The 14,128-nt window shown below is 36.8% G+C and overlaps 1 long non-coding RNA gene across 1 annotated transcript; it reads right to left on the reverse strand.

Annotated features, from left to right (window-relative positions):
• Nucleotides 1-235: 235 nt before the first annotated feature.
• On the reverse strand, nt 236-1,635 carry LOC123265381. Its single transcript, XR_006509566.1, has 3 exons — nt 1,432-1,635; nt 723-931; nt 236-365 (listed from the first exon to the last, which is right to left on the reverse strand). It is a non-coding gene; the product is annotated as an uncharacterized LOC123265381 (long non-coding RNA).
• Nucleotides 1,636-14,128: the final 12,493 nt, after the last annotated feature.

Here is a 14,128-nt window from a genome sequence, read left to right on the forward strand (position 1 = left end):
AGCGAATACGGCACTAGGCTCTTTTTTGATCGTAAAATATTTACGTTTTTTGATATAGAAGTACCATTTTTCAAAACTGAAATGGACAAATTAAGCCCGAACTTAGTTTCAGCGATTAAAATTAAGGGGCACAACTAGTGTAACGGCCTAAAAAAAAGGTGATTTTTGGGAATTTTTATTAAAGAAAATACTTTATCAATTATTTCAAAATTTTGAGAATATATTTATACATGTTTTAAGAATTTATAGTGAAATTTTTGAAGAAAAAAATTAAATATTTTTTAAGTTATCGTCGATCTCCAACGGCGCGAAAAAAAAAGGTCCTTCACTGCTGCAGTGATTCCGGCCTTCTCCGTGGATGAAATCTAAAAAAAAAAAATTCTCGTTAAACTAGATAAAATTGTCTGTACAATGACCTACGATAAAAAAAAAAAATCAAAAATTGACAATATGGCGGCGTTTTAAAAAAAATAGACGAATTTTACCCAAAATTTTGGTCGTTTTTGGCCTGCCAAAATTCGATTTTTGATCAGATCAAAAAATCGATAGGTCATTGTACGGAGAACTATATATAGAACATGTAAAAAAAATTCGATAGTGATCGGATCATTTGTTTTTGAGTAATCACTGCAGCAAATTCGGAAAATGCTGTTTCGAGAAAAACGCGTTTAAAGATAAAATGATCGTTTTCACTGTTATAAGTGGTTTAAAATCATACTTACAGCTAATCTGCTATTCCAGGGCCATATAATTCACCTTCCTCTTCTTCGAAAAGGGCTTGTTCAGCTGAAGAAGCTTTTCTTCGAGAGGATCGACCTTCTTTTGAAGAAGCCCTTTGGCGATGATCAGCGATTCGTATTCTCGTGTTGTCCTTAAGAGCCGCAAAATCTCTTGCTGCAGGTCCAACTATCACTCCCATTAGATTGAACATCTTCAAAATTGACGAATAACCGTCATTAAATATTGCAGTTGCGAAATTATTTGACAATTCAATAGTTTTGAAGCCATTATGAAGATGCTTGGGTGAAAAGTGCCAAAGTAAACCGTTGTAGCTTTCATTGTTGTTTTGAGTATTGTTACCTTTACATCTATCAAGCAATTCATGTCGAGATAAGTCTTCATAAATAGGTTTTATAGCTTTTTGTACTTCTGGATCCAGTGGGAGGTAATCGTGTTTAAACGTACTAGTGATTCCTTCAGCTTCCGCGCGGCGATAAGCGCACCAAATTTTAGCGCCTTCTGGACAATTTTTATGATTTGGGTTTTTGTCAGTTTTGATCACTCATTTTCAAGAAAATAGCACTCGTAAAATTATGATGCTCTCGATACAACGATCACAATGAGACTAAATGCGTCTGGCTCCGAAAATAATTTACGTGGCAGTAAACGAAAAATTTCTAGAAATTATTATAATGATATATTTTAGTATACCTGAGAGCCAACAATAGAAACTGGAATCGTGTTATAGGGGCTGGAAGGGACAGTAGACTCTGAACAATACCTCAGGTACGTCTCGTAGCTAATGGGACTCTCTAGCTGCCGAGCGGCTGGTCTTTAAAATGTTATAACTCAAAAACTATATGAGATATCGATTTGAAATTTTAATATGTTATTTTTAAAGGTGTAATCTACCGAAATATGAAAAAAAAAAAAAATCGATTTTTTCGAAATTTCACACTAGTTGTGACCCTTAAAACTTCTTCCGATTCCCAAAGGCATGGTTACGTACCGCGAATTTATTGTACTCCCGGAGTGGAGTTGGGTGGCACTTGCGAAGCTAACGCCGACGGTACCTTCCTAAGGGCTTACAATAGCTTAGACCATGAGGTCATAATTCCGAAACCAGTAGTGAGCTTGAAATCTTCTTTTTGGTGGGACGAAAGCGATTGCTCAAAAAAGTTATCGCCGATTAAAATTATCAATGATAATTCCAAAATCCTGAACTATCCAGTAAAAGTAGAATCTAACGTGTTCATAATATCCGAGGATATGAAAACTCCAGAACGGGCACAGAGCGTGTTTAGCTCTGTTCACCTAATTAAGGAGTTATCGGAATTGCAACGCGTAGAAATTAAAAACTTGATTACTAATAATCAAGATCTATTTTATCTACCCGGAAAACATCTCGGTTCAACAAGCGAGATCTTGCATAGAATCATCACTACTGACGACTAACCGGTTTTAAAAAGGCAATATCGCTTTCCTCCCATACATAAGGAGGAAATCTCGCGGCAGGTCAGGGAATTAGAGGAAAAAGGTATTTTTAGACGTTCAGAATCCGGCTATTGTTCGCCCATTTGGATCGTCAAAAAAAAAGAAGACTCTTTAGGCAATAAAAGGTGGCGCATGGTCATAGTCTTAATTTTCGTCAATGTTAACGGTGATCCCTACAATAAGGGTAGCCGCGAACTTTTCGGGATGTTGCAAATTCCCAACGACTTACGCGGTAATTATCTAAAATCCACTATAATCCCATATAAAGGAAAAAGAACGCACAGTATTTTGGCTGTACCCAAATACAGGACGTTGGATCTCGTATCCGTGGATGACATCTGTGACACTCTGAATAATGTTTATACAAATGTGATAGAATTAGGATTAGAATCATTTAGTATAGCAAAAACTAACAAGATTGACGACGTTAATTGGTTGACAATCCAGCGCAGGTTAATCGAAATTTTTTCCGACACTAAAGTAAAAATTACTATTTGCATGGTGTCAATAGTTATAAATATTTTATTGACAGATATGAGTAGAGTGATTATCATTTTGATAATATCTTAAAAAGCACCCACGCTTTTTTAAAATAATATACATTTTTTATTTACACTACTATTAATGTATATTAATCGAAATTTTTAACACTCTTCTTAATTTAACTTTATTTTCTCTTTTTTAGTTTTGTTTTCTATAAAAAGCGTGTTTTTAGTTTTTTTAAACTATTATTTATTTTTTACTTTTTAGTTTGGTTTATTTATAAAAGCGTGATTTTTTAGTTTTTTTAAACTATTATTTGTTGATTATATCAAAAATATTCAGGCGCGCAAATTACCCACGGAGAGTTACATACTGACATACTGACATACTGACATACAAGTGAAGCTAATAAAAATAATTATTTATAAATATTATAAATACGGGGAATCAGAGTTCGATTTCGGAGAGCGAGCCTGAGAAACGGCTACCAGAACCAAGGAAGGCCGGAGGCGCGCAGATTACCCACGGAGAGTTACTGACATACTGACATGTTTGTCAGTTGACAAACAAACAAACTGACATACAAGTGAAGCTAATATAAAGCGTGTATAAAAAAAATCATATTTTGTAAATTGAAAAATGGAATAATTTTATCAAAGAAGTGTATTGTTATCGGTCCTCGATAAATCCACAAAGTGTGAACGAAATCTGGCCGTTTAAAGTTGGTCAAAATCGCGCCCAAAAAAGTCGGTTACAAACATACAAATATACAAATATACAAACATGCAAACATACAAACAAGTGAAGCTAATAATAAAAAAACCTACGGAGGAAAACACCTGGTTTCGAAATATAACTTCGGGATGGTCATCAGAGGATTCCGGGTTGATGTACGGGTTTATCTGTGCCATTCCCGATGAAAACCTACGGAGGAAAACACCTGGTTTCGAGATATAACTTCGGGATGGTCATCAGAGGATTCCGGGTTGATGTACGGGTTTATCTGTGCCATTCCCGATGAAAACCTACGGAGGAAAACACCTGGTTTCGAGATATAACTTCGGGATGGTCATCAGAGGATGACTAGGAAGGTCATCACCTGGGTTCTAGGTTGATAATAATCAAAATTTAAATAATATCATTACGGTAGTCTCTTTATGCGAAGGAGAGTTACATACTGACAAACTGACAAACTGACAAACTGACATACAAGTGAAGCTAATAAAAAGCGTGTAAAAAGGACGTTATCGAATATATTCAAACATGTCTGGATTGTCAGCTGAAAAAGCTAGTTAGAGTCAAAATTAAACAACCAATGGTTGTTACAAATATAAATAATGCTGTGAAGCGGGAAAGAATAGGAGTTACGGTAATTATTACGTGAAGCGTTCCACATTCACGTAACAGGATATTGGTAGGAAAGGATTGAGAAAGGAATGTGAAGAGGATCATCTTAATGTGAGTTTCTAGAATATGCGAGAAAAAATTATTAGATAGCTCGGACTGGGATTCGAACCCAGAACCTTCCGAAGACATGTCGGCTACCATTTGAGCTATCCGGTCTATACTAAATTTCCTTTCGCTTATTCTTACAGATACACTGGATGCGGGATTCGACAAAATTGGCCTCGATATCATGTACCCCACGCACACTTCTGCGTCGGGCATGAAATATATTTTAACTATTCAGGACTTATGAACCAAATTCTCTATGGCAATTGCATTAGAACAAGCAACTGCGGTCGATGTAGCGAATGCTCTGGTAAACAGATGGTTTTGCTACTTCGGTCCACCTAAAGCCATACTTACTGATCAGGGAACAAATTTTCTTTCAAGCCTACTTAAAAATATTGCTAGGAAGTAAAATAAAACAATATCATACGACTGCATATTGTCCGCAAAGTAATGGGTCGGTCGAAAGATCGCACCATGTCCTACAGGAATATATAAAACAATGCATAACCGAGGAGGAACACTGGGACGAGTACCTGGACTTAGCCTCATTTTCGTATAATGTAAGCGAACATGAGGGTGGGTTTTACTCCGTACCAGTTGGTTTTCGGGAAATTACCCCGTCTTCCTTCTCAATTTCAAGCAGTCGAGGAAACTAATCCAACTTATACAGAATACCTTGAGCAATTATTTAATCGCATTCAGCAAACAGAAATAGCTGCCAATGCGAACCTACGTAGAGCTAAAGATAGATCAAAATTTTTATTATGACAAAATAAAAATCCGCAGACAGACCGGGAACAAGAGTTTTCTTATTATTAGAGCCGAGAAAGGGCAAGGGTGACCCACAGTATACTGGCCCTCACAAATTAATTGGTATAGGACAAAACAAAACCGCGGAAATAGATGTAGACGGAGTCTCAAGATTCGTACACATAAATAAATTAAGAATTTCCCGAATATAATTTCAGATGGGTTTCGGCCTCCGAGCAATTATACTGTTGGTGTCCCTCCCCCTTTCTCAAGGACTTGTAGGATACGACTGCGGCGGATCCTCTATGAATACGTCAACTCTATTATTACTGGATGTAGGGGAATGCAAAATAGCTAATACCCCGCTTCAAACGGAGACGGTTAATATTTATCTTTGCAGCCCGCGGAAATAATAAATGTACACGTTATAGAGTGTAAAATTCTGATCAATCGAGACATCCAACATTGTGGAATGCATTCCCATACATCCGCGGTCCTCTACGGACGTAGAGAATACTATCTAAGCTTAGATTATAACAAATGTAAAAAGGCATGAGACTGGTTCGGTCTTGCTATTTGACCGAGTTCCATTTTTGACCTACACATAAACAGTACAAGTCACCGGGTAGCTATACTAGCCAGTAGTCAAAGTATGGGGGAGATTGTGGAAAGGAACCTTTTCGGACGAATACGGTACGTGTTCGGGAGTGGTAGTGGAGGCTACATTCGAAATTACGTTAAGTGAATACGAATCTGCACTCAATACAAAACAAACGAGATTATATTGCGGTCGGGAACGAGGTGTAACGCGGAAAAACTAACTTGTATTACAAGCGATGGTATGTCCGCGTTTTGGAGTGGTTCCGAAAAATTCGTCAATGAAATACGCGCAATTGTAACACGGTCAACACGGATCACCTGAAGTATACTCACTTACTACCGAGGACATTACTTTTGCCCTCGCACAGCGAGGTTTCATGGAAGTATGTGGGCATACGGTAATCAAGACCGAGCACCCGAAACTATTTATCATCGTCGTCAAAAGTCAAGGTCATCCCCTCTCAGTGGAAACTGTCAAAACCGAAGACGTGGATATTTGTGCATACATAAACAGTAAGTTTATATATTTCGAGAAATTCATCCCTCAATAACTTCGAAATCTTTATCATTACGTTCTAGTTCGACGTTGTAAACTAGAACGATCCGTGCTTCTTAACGCGTTGGCCTTGTCGTCACTAACACCCGACGCATTTGGGTATGTCTTGATGAAATGACCCTGGTATTACACCACCGTTGCCGGAGAATTAGTACACATCACGAAGTGTATCTCAGCGCCTGTAAAGGTCTGCGAAACAGAATAGCATTCTATCAGGAGCTGCCTGTAACATATAATAATAAAAGTTACTTCCTGACACCCAAGTCAACAATATTGATACAACACGGTACCCTGATAGAATGTAATACTATTTTACCAATAGGTTACATAATCGACGGCGTCTGGTTCCACATTACTCCACAGGCAATCAGAGCACCCGAGCCTCAACAACTACAACCTCTCACGAGTCCAACTTGGAATTACGAAAACCCAGAGCACTCAGCAAAATCGGGAATTTATTCTTAAAAGAATCTAGAAAAGCAGAGAAGCCGTATCATGTTTCCTGCGGAAAGACCTGCTCTTTTAAATTCCATAGCAATGGGGGCAGCGGGACACGTCATACCTGCAGGAAGTCTCGACTTGGGCTTATTCGACGAAGAGGCCCTCGAAAATTTAGCAACTAGCACCGGTTGGAAGATCTGGCGAGCACTAATAGATTTTGAATGATCACCGCCGGCGTTTTCTCAATTTTAGTAATAATCAGGCTGCAAAAGTTCGTCGTGGCTACTTTATTCCACGCCTTCGCCTTTATACCATCTATGGGTGCAGCGTATTATTAGTGACAGCCGTTTACGACACGTTGACTAATCTTCTACTTTATCGTCACCACCATCAGAAGCGGATTTTCGACGAGGAAGGAGAACGATCTATAGCTCCGATGCCTCGGCCAAAATTGAGTATATGTATCATGTATATGTATATGTATATGTATCATCGACTAACAGCAAGATTATAGACAGTCAGCTCGACCCGAAGAGATGTCCTTTCGGAAGCTATCGAGACAACTTGAAGATCAACAGCAGGAAGATTCGCGCATCAAATTACACGATCGCTCTAATAGAGAAACTTTAACTCGTCTAAGAAACAGTGATGTGCGCGACGGCCTAAAATAGCCAGAACCGAGTCGCGTCTCCCATATATAAATTGTCATTAGTTAAGCTAGGCTAAGCTAAAAATTTAAACTATATTTATTACACAGTTGTCGTGTACTTTTCACAAACTGTATAAATGACGGTGCAAAAGACACTTGTTTATTTTAACGCACTGAATTGTCGATTATATATTAATCTATATTTTATATATAGACTGCCTCAATAGTCGCTCAATATAATGATCAGTTTTATATTTTCTTTGTTCATTTAGATACCAAGTATTATATTCAGCGACTTGAGCCGATTATTTTACTTTAATTATTTACCGACTTTTTATTCCATGACAAGGGTCAATATATTTGAATTATTGTTACATATTTTATAATACGTAATCAATAACCGATTACGCGAAACAATTATTAGTATTTACAACTAATTTGAATCAGAAGGCGATTTTAATGCCATAACTAGACTTAATTTGCTATTGTTATTATTATTTTTTTTTTGAGGTCTTCATTTAGCTTATCATCACTGAACTTTGTCTGTTTTACCACAGCAAAGTAGCGATTTATTACACATATATTGTAACTCTATATATCATTGGTAATATTGTAAGCTGCAAGTCCGTAATGGCTTGTAGTATTTAGACCGTAAGGAAATCAGCCATCGTGGGTACCTAAGGTTTAGTTAAGAGAAAAGCGAAATTCGTTAAAATTCTTTTGGTTTATATAGAGTCATCGAACTAGCAACGCTTTTTGTTGAAGCACTGCAAGTTTCCAGGGCTGGGAAGTGCTATGTTCTCAGAATTTCGCCTTAAATTATTTTTTTTTTATTACTTTATAAATATTATACTTTAAATAAATATACCTCGTTAAATTCTCCGAATGCACATTGAGAGATGTCCGTTGCTTCGCTGGTGGCTTGATCAGCAGCTTGGTAACGGAAATCTCGCGATAAGGCATCAGCAGAGAGTCATCGCGGCCGCGGATAGTCCAAATCTTACGTCAGCATGGGACCCGGGCCTCGATGACTCTCTCAGGGAGTAACCTGAGCTGCAAACATGGCTGAAAAACTGTTTATAAAAAACTAATCTGGAGCTAATTCAGTCAGTAGATCCAGGAGACTCTCTTGTGTAAAGAGCTCTGCCCTCCGACTTGAATCTCTCCAGATCCTATTTTCCGAATGAATACCAACTATACCGAATACATAGTCCAATATATACTTATTATGGGGGCGAGCGCTTAACAAGCTGTTCCACCCCAAATAAGAAAACCTTTCGGCGGGAGCGCTAGCCAGCGTTCCGCCAACTTAACTCATTCTGCTAGTCGAGCGCTTATCAGCGTTCACCAGGTTCTAGTCTCTTCGGTGCGAGCGCTAGCTAGCGTTCCGCCAACACCAAATCTTCCAGTTCATGTCTCGAGGAAGGCGAACGCGTCGATCCGGTCGCTCGGTACAACAAGGCCGTCTCTTAACCCAACCGTTCAGTTTATCGGCAATTAATAACAAAAACCCAGTTGAACCGGAAGTAGAGGTAGTGTGGGCAACGAAACCGTCGTTGCGAATAATCTACGACGTAATACTCGTCGAACCGCGTGTAAAAGTAGTACGAACCGCCGAAGAAGACTCTCTAAAATCATCGCCTCCTTCGTAACAGGGTCAAGAGGGTCATTCCATTCCAATCAACAACAACCGCCCTGCCTTCTGGACGGACATCACCAGGACTTGGACACTGACTCCCGTTGAGATTCCCGAAGTTCGACCACCAGGAGGAGTCATCCCGGTCGACAACCTTCGATACAGATACTACTCCGAGGAGTATTTCCAGAAGACCGGCCACGACACGTACCCGCCTTTCGAGGCTAAGTCTTTAGAGAAACGGGTTATTATTTCGGCTATCTTATGGGGCTAATAATGGTGAGTCCCTAAATTATTAGTTAGGTAAAGTAAGCTCATCTGTGACGGCACACCGGGGGTCAATAGATCACCCAATGATGCCAAACCTGAATTTATTCGACAGTTCTTAATTAAATTTTTCCTTTCAATTTAAACATCGTCCCTACCAATTTAAAGGCGTAATAAAATAAATACTAAAAATTGAGAACGTATCACACACAAATTGATAAAAAAAACTACAAGAATAATTTTGTAACATAGATCTTGCAATTTATATCATCATTTTTATCGGTTACGAAAAAAATTAAGATTATTTAATTTTTCGTAACGAAATTTCAAAATTGGCAACAAATTAAATTTTTTTCATTGTCAACTTTATTTACGGAAATTTTGTATAAGTAGAAATCTTTCTTTGAAAAATTGCACCAAGTTGTCCCGAGATGGCATATTCTAACATTGCTCTAACCACAGCAATCAACTAATTAGCAAGATATTACCGTCTCTATGGAATCATTACCGTTTGGTTAATGGTATATATCGTAATTAAATTAGTTCTTGATATTCTTCAGTATTTATTTGATTAAATTTCATTAACTTTCTAACCTAGCTATTGTTCATTGTGACTGAAGTAATTGGTAATAGGACATAAATATTTAGTTGCCTTTCAAATTGAAGAATTTAATAGTTATAAATTACCTACTTATCGGGACGTTACAAAATTATTTATGTACAAACATTTGACTTTAAAATTGACTATACGGATCAGTTCTACCAAAGCTATCGATGGATGATATCTTGCCGTATCGTAAGATTTGTTGCGTTGTTTGCCCACCGAGCAAACAACGCTACCGTCCATCGTACGGTAAAGAGCCATATCAAATCAAATTTTTAAGGGAGTTGGGAAAGAACGGATAGGAGAGAGGGGGGGGGACCTAATATATACTATATTAGGTATATCATAGCGATGTATTAGAGGCATTGTCGGATAAAATTGAAATTCCCTCGACACTGAAACGAAATATTCGAAAATTTTAAAAGTCTTATGACGATTACAAATACATTAAGAAACGAAAATCTCTTAACAATCTCTCGGACAATCAAAAGCACAAAGTGAAAAATTTCGTTTTTTAATTGAAACAAATTATTTCATATTAGTGATAATAGTGAAGTTGAGAATCTTACAAGTGATTTACAATTATTTTAGCATAATGTCGACAAAATGTGTGTTTTACATGTGAAAAAGCGTACGAACAGACGAGTCAGATACTAAAAAAACTTAAAAGCAGCTCCGAAAAGCTAAAAAAAAACTTTATAAAAAAAATTATAGAAGCTGCTGAAGAAAAATCTTAAAAAACGAAGGAAAATTATAAAGAAGAAAAAGAAGTTACAGCGAAGAGAGGAGTCACTCCGACGAAAGGGATGACACCAAAAAAAACAAGTACTCACCGAAAAGGAAACTCAACCCAAGGCACCAAATCCACACTCCTTACAATAGCAGAGGTCCCGCGTGTATACCTCACACCAAGCGGGCCACCGCGTGTCTGCTCAATTTTTGTCTAAATTTTTGAATAAATTAATATGAAATAATAAATTCAGAGACAACCAAGTTTGGATCTGTTGCCAAATTTCGGCGCAGGGAGGGACGCACACAGGGAATTAAAACCCTGTGACAAGATCAACAACATTCGTATATAGATTTATATCTAGATCAACGAAATCAAGATCGAAATCAGGATCATGATCTACGTGTAAATCTACATTAACAAGATTGAGAATTAGATCAAACAAATCAAGATCTTATTCAAGTTCAAGATCAAGATCTAGATGAGGATCAAGATCTAGATCAATAACTTCATCTATTCAAAATGATGTAAATTTCAATGTTTTACGGTCAAAACTCTCTATTTTTTAACTTTGCTCCCATGTTAAACGTTAAGAAATAGTCCGAATCGATTGTATTTTATGTCCTGTAAATTATTATGACCTTAATTTCGAAAAAATTAAAAGTCGAATTTTTCGATATTCTGTGGACTTTAAAACTCTCCTTCTATGGGCATTAGTAGCTCGAAAATAGTCTAGATTGTCTAGAAAATATAGGTCATTGAATGACTAGAACATGGTAAGATTCGACTTTCGAATGTTGCGAAATTAAGGTATAATCGTGTATAGGAGATCGAATAGAAGCGACTGACTATCCAAGAGCTTTCTTACCCCTAGGAGCAAAGTTACAAGATCAACAGTTCTGATTGTAGAAGTCAAATTATCAAACTTCTTAATTTTGCGAAATTAATGTCAATCATTTTCAGGACATCGAATACAATCGATTTAGACCATTTCTGACCGTTTGAAGAATATAACTTTCGAATTTTTTTAAATGAAGGTCATAATTGTGTTTAGGATATAGAATACGATTGATCTGCACTATTCCCAACCTTATATAACCATGGTAGCGTAGTATTAAAATCGACAGTTCTGACCGTAGAACATAGAAAAGTTCATTTTTTGAATTTGGCAAAATTCGGGTCATAATCTTGTTTAGGACATTTAATACAAGTGTTTAAACTATCCTCAAGCTTTCCAGGACCCTAGGAGCGAAGTTATATATTCAACAGTTCGTAGAATGTCTCGTTTATAATCGTGTTTAGCACATCGAATACAGCTATGTATGACCTGATCCATGTGTCTCATATGTTTTGACGTCAGATGAGATGATTTTGTAAATATGCTCATGGGGGCTTGGAATGCTCAGTATTAATCTAAATAGATTGTATTTGATGTTCTAAAGACGATTATAACCTTTATTTCGCAAAATTAGAAAGTTGAATTTTTCAATGTTTTACTTTGAACTGTAGATTTTGAAACTCTGCTTTTTTGGGAATTATCAACTAGAAAATAGTCTCAAATGATTGTATTCGATTTCCTCAATAATATTATGACCTTAGTTTTACAAAATTCAAAAATTGAAATGTTCCATGTTTTGCAGCATAATCTGTCAATTCCATTACTATGCTTGTATGGGCTTAAAAAGCTCAGGAAGTGTACACACATATATCGCAAAGTTCCAAATTCGATAAATATGACCGAAAAACACATGTCATGGGTCATAGGTCACATAGACACTAGTCATAGGTCATAAGTGCATTCGATGTGCTAATCACGACTGTAACTAGACTTTCGAAAAATTCGGAAGTTTAATTTTTCTATGTTCAGAAGACGATAATGACCTTAATTCCGCAAAATTCTAAGTTGAATTTCCCGATATTGTACAAGAATATCTGTCGATTTTGAAACTCTGCTCCTATAGGCTTTATTAGCTTAAGAATAGTTTAGATTGCTTGTAATCAATGTCCTAAACACCATTATGACTGCAATTTCCCAAAATAGGAAAGTAAGATTCAGACATTCTACGGTTAGAACTGTTGATTTTGTAACAGCATCTAAGTTCTTTAAAAGCTTGAGAACAGTCTTATTCGCTTTAATTCAGTGACCTAAACACGATTATTACCAACTTTTACGAAGTTTAATTTTTGTTGTCGGAATTTTTTAATTTTTTAACTTCGCCCCTATTGGCTTCAGAAGGTTAGAGCCAGTATAGATCGATTATGATCTTTGTGACCGATGTCCTATGTCATGTCACATGGGTTAGTCACATTGATCATTGGTCACATAGTTCACATAGGTTATATCATAGGTCATATGTAGTTCACATCGGTCATCGAAAATAGTTCATAGGTCACATAATTCATAGGTCATCATTAATAGGTCGTAGATCACATAGGTCGTTGGTTATGTCACACAAGTCATAGGTGGAAGGGAAAGATAGGTTATATGGATCATCGGTCTGTAACCTATCAATATGACCTATGTGACCAATAAATTACAGTAATTACCTAAACATATGATCTATGTCACCTATAATAATCGATGACCATAACCCATGTAAGCTATTTATAATGACCTTCGACGAATGACCTTTGACCTGCTACATATAACCTATGACTTATGTATAGGTCCTGTATCACTGCATACATTCAATCCTGATTCAAATCTTGAACAATTTCGTTAATCTAGATATAAATTGTTTTGTCGCAAACTCTCCAAGATGGAGAATTTCCGTAATTATTTACGGAAATAGTTCTTCTTGAACTATTCAGGATCAGGAATTCTTAATTTAAAATAAAACACTCCGTGTTGGGGTGAATAATTATAATAATTTGTTCCCCAATGGGAGAAAACTCTAGCAATTACTAGAGAAAAACTCGAAGATAGATACAGTCGTGTATGATATGAATAAGTGTGTGTATGTATAAGTGTGTGTGTATGTGTATGTATGTAAGTGAAACAATTGCACTAGGTATACAATAAGGGTGAGAAAGGATCTCAGCCGCTATTAGGTTGTTGAGGTTGTATTTATGATTTGAGACAATAAAACGATTAGTTAAATTGAGATGAAATAGATTTTTCTTAGTCAATTTGAATTTTTTCGTGATTATAACTATTTTTAATATGTTGAATTGCGTATTATGAAGTTAAATTAATTCGAAATCTAATTAATTATTATCCATACTATAGAATTTGAAGTTAAATTAACATTTTAACGTGATGAAATTACGCGTCTTATTACCCGGCGTGTAAGTTAAAACAATGGCCGCGACGCCACATCAAAGTACTGCGTCACAACTATCAAGTATTTAAATTTAATTACGATGAATTTATATTATTTTCACGATAGAAAATACGACTTTAATTAACTAGATGAGTTACTTTGATATCAGAATGGATGTATTACTATGTAATTGTTCACAATGAATAGCACAGAATAAAATGAAATTAAGTGTTAGCGAGGCTAGCGGGTATATGGTGTCGGTTACAGGTCCCAAACACAACTGAACTTCGGACATGGCGTCTCGCGCCTCGTGCTTCGTGCCGGCCGGGCTTCTTCCCGCTAGCTCATGGTGCGCAGGTGCAGCAGCCATTACAATACGTATTATTGGACATGTTCGCGGAGAACAGTCATAGAAATGACTCTTGTTGAGTCTCGAGTCTGGTTAAGCTTTTGGTATAGTTATAAGAGTCGGGGTGACCA

Source organism: Cotesia glomerata, linkage group LG1 (assembly GCF_020080835.1).
Source record: "Cotesia glomerata isolate CgM1 linkage group LG1, MPM_Cglom_v2.3, whole genome shotgun sequence".
Lineage (NCBI taxonomy): Eukaryota > Metazoa > Arthropoda > Insecta > Hymenoptera > Braconidae > Cotesia > Cotesia glomerata.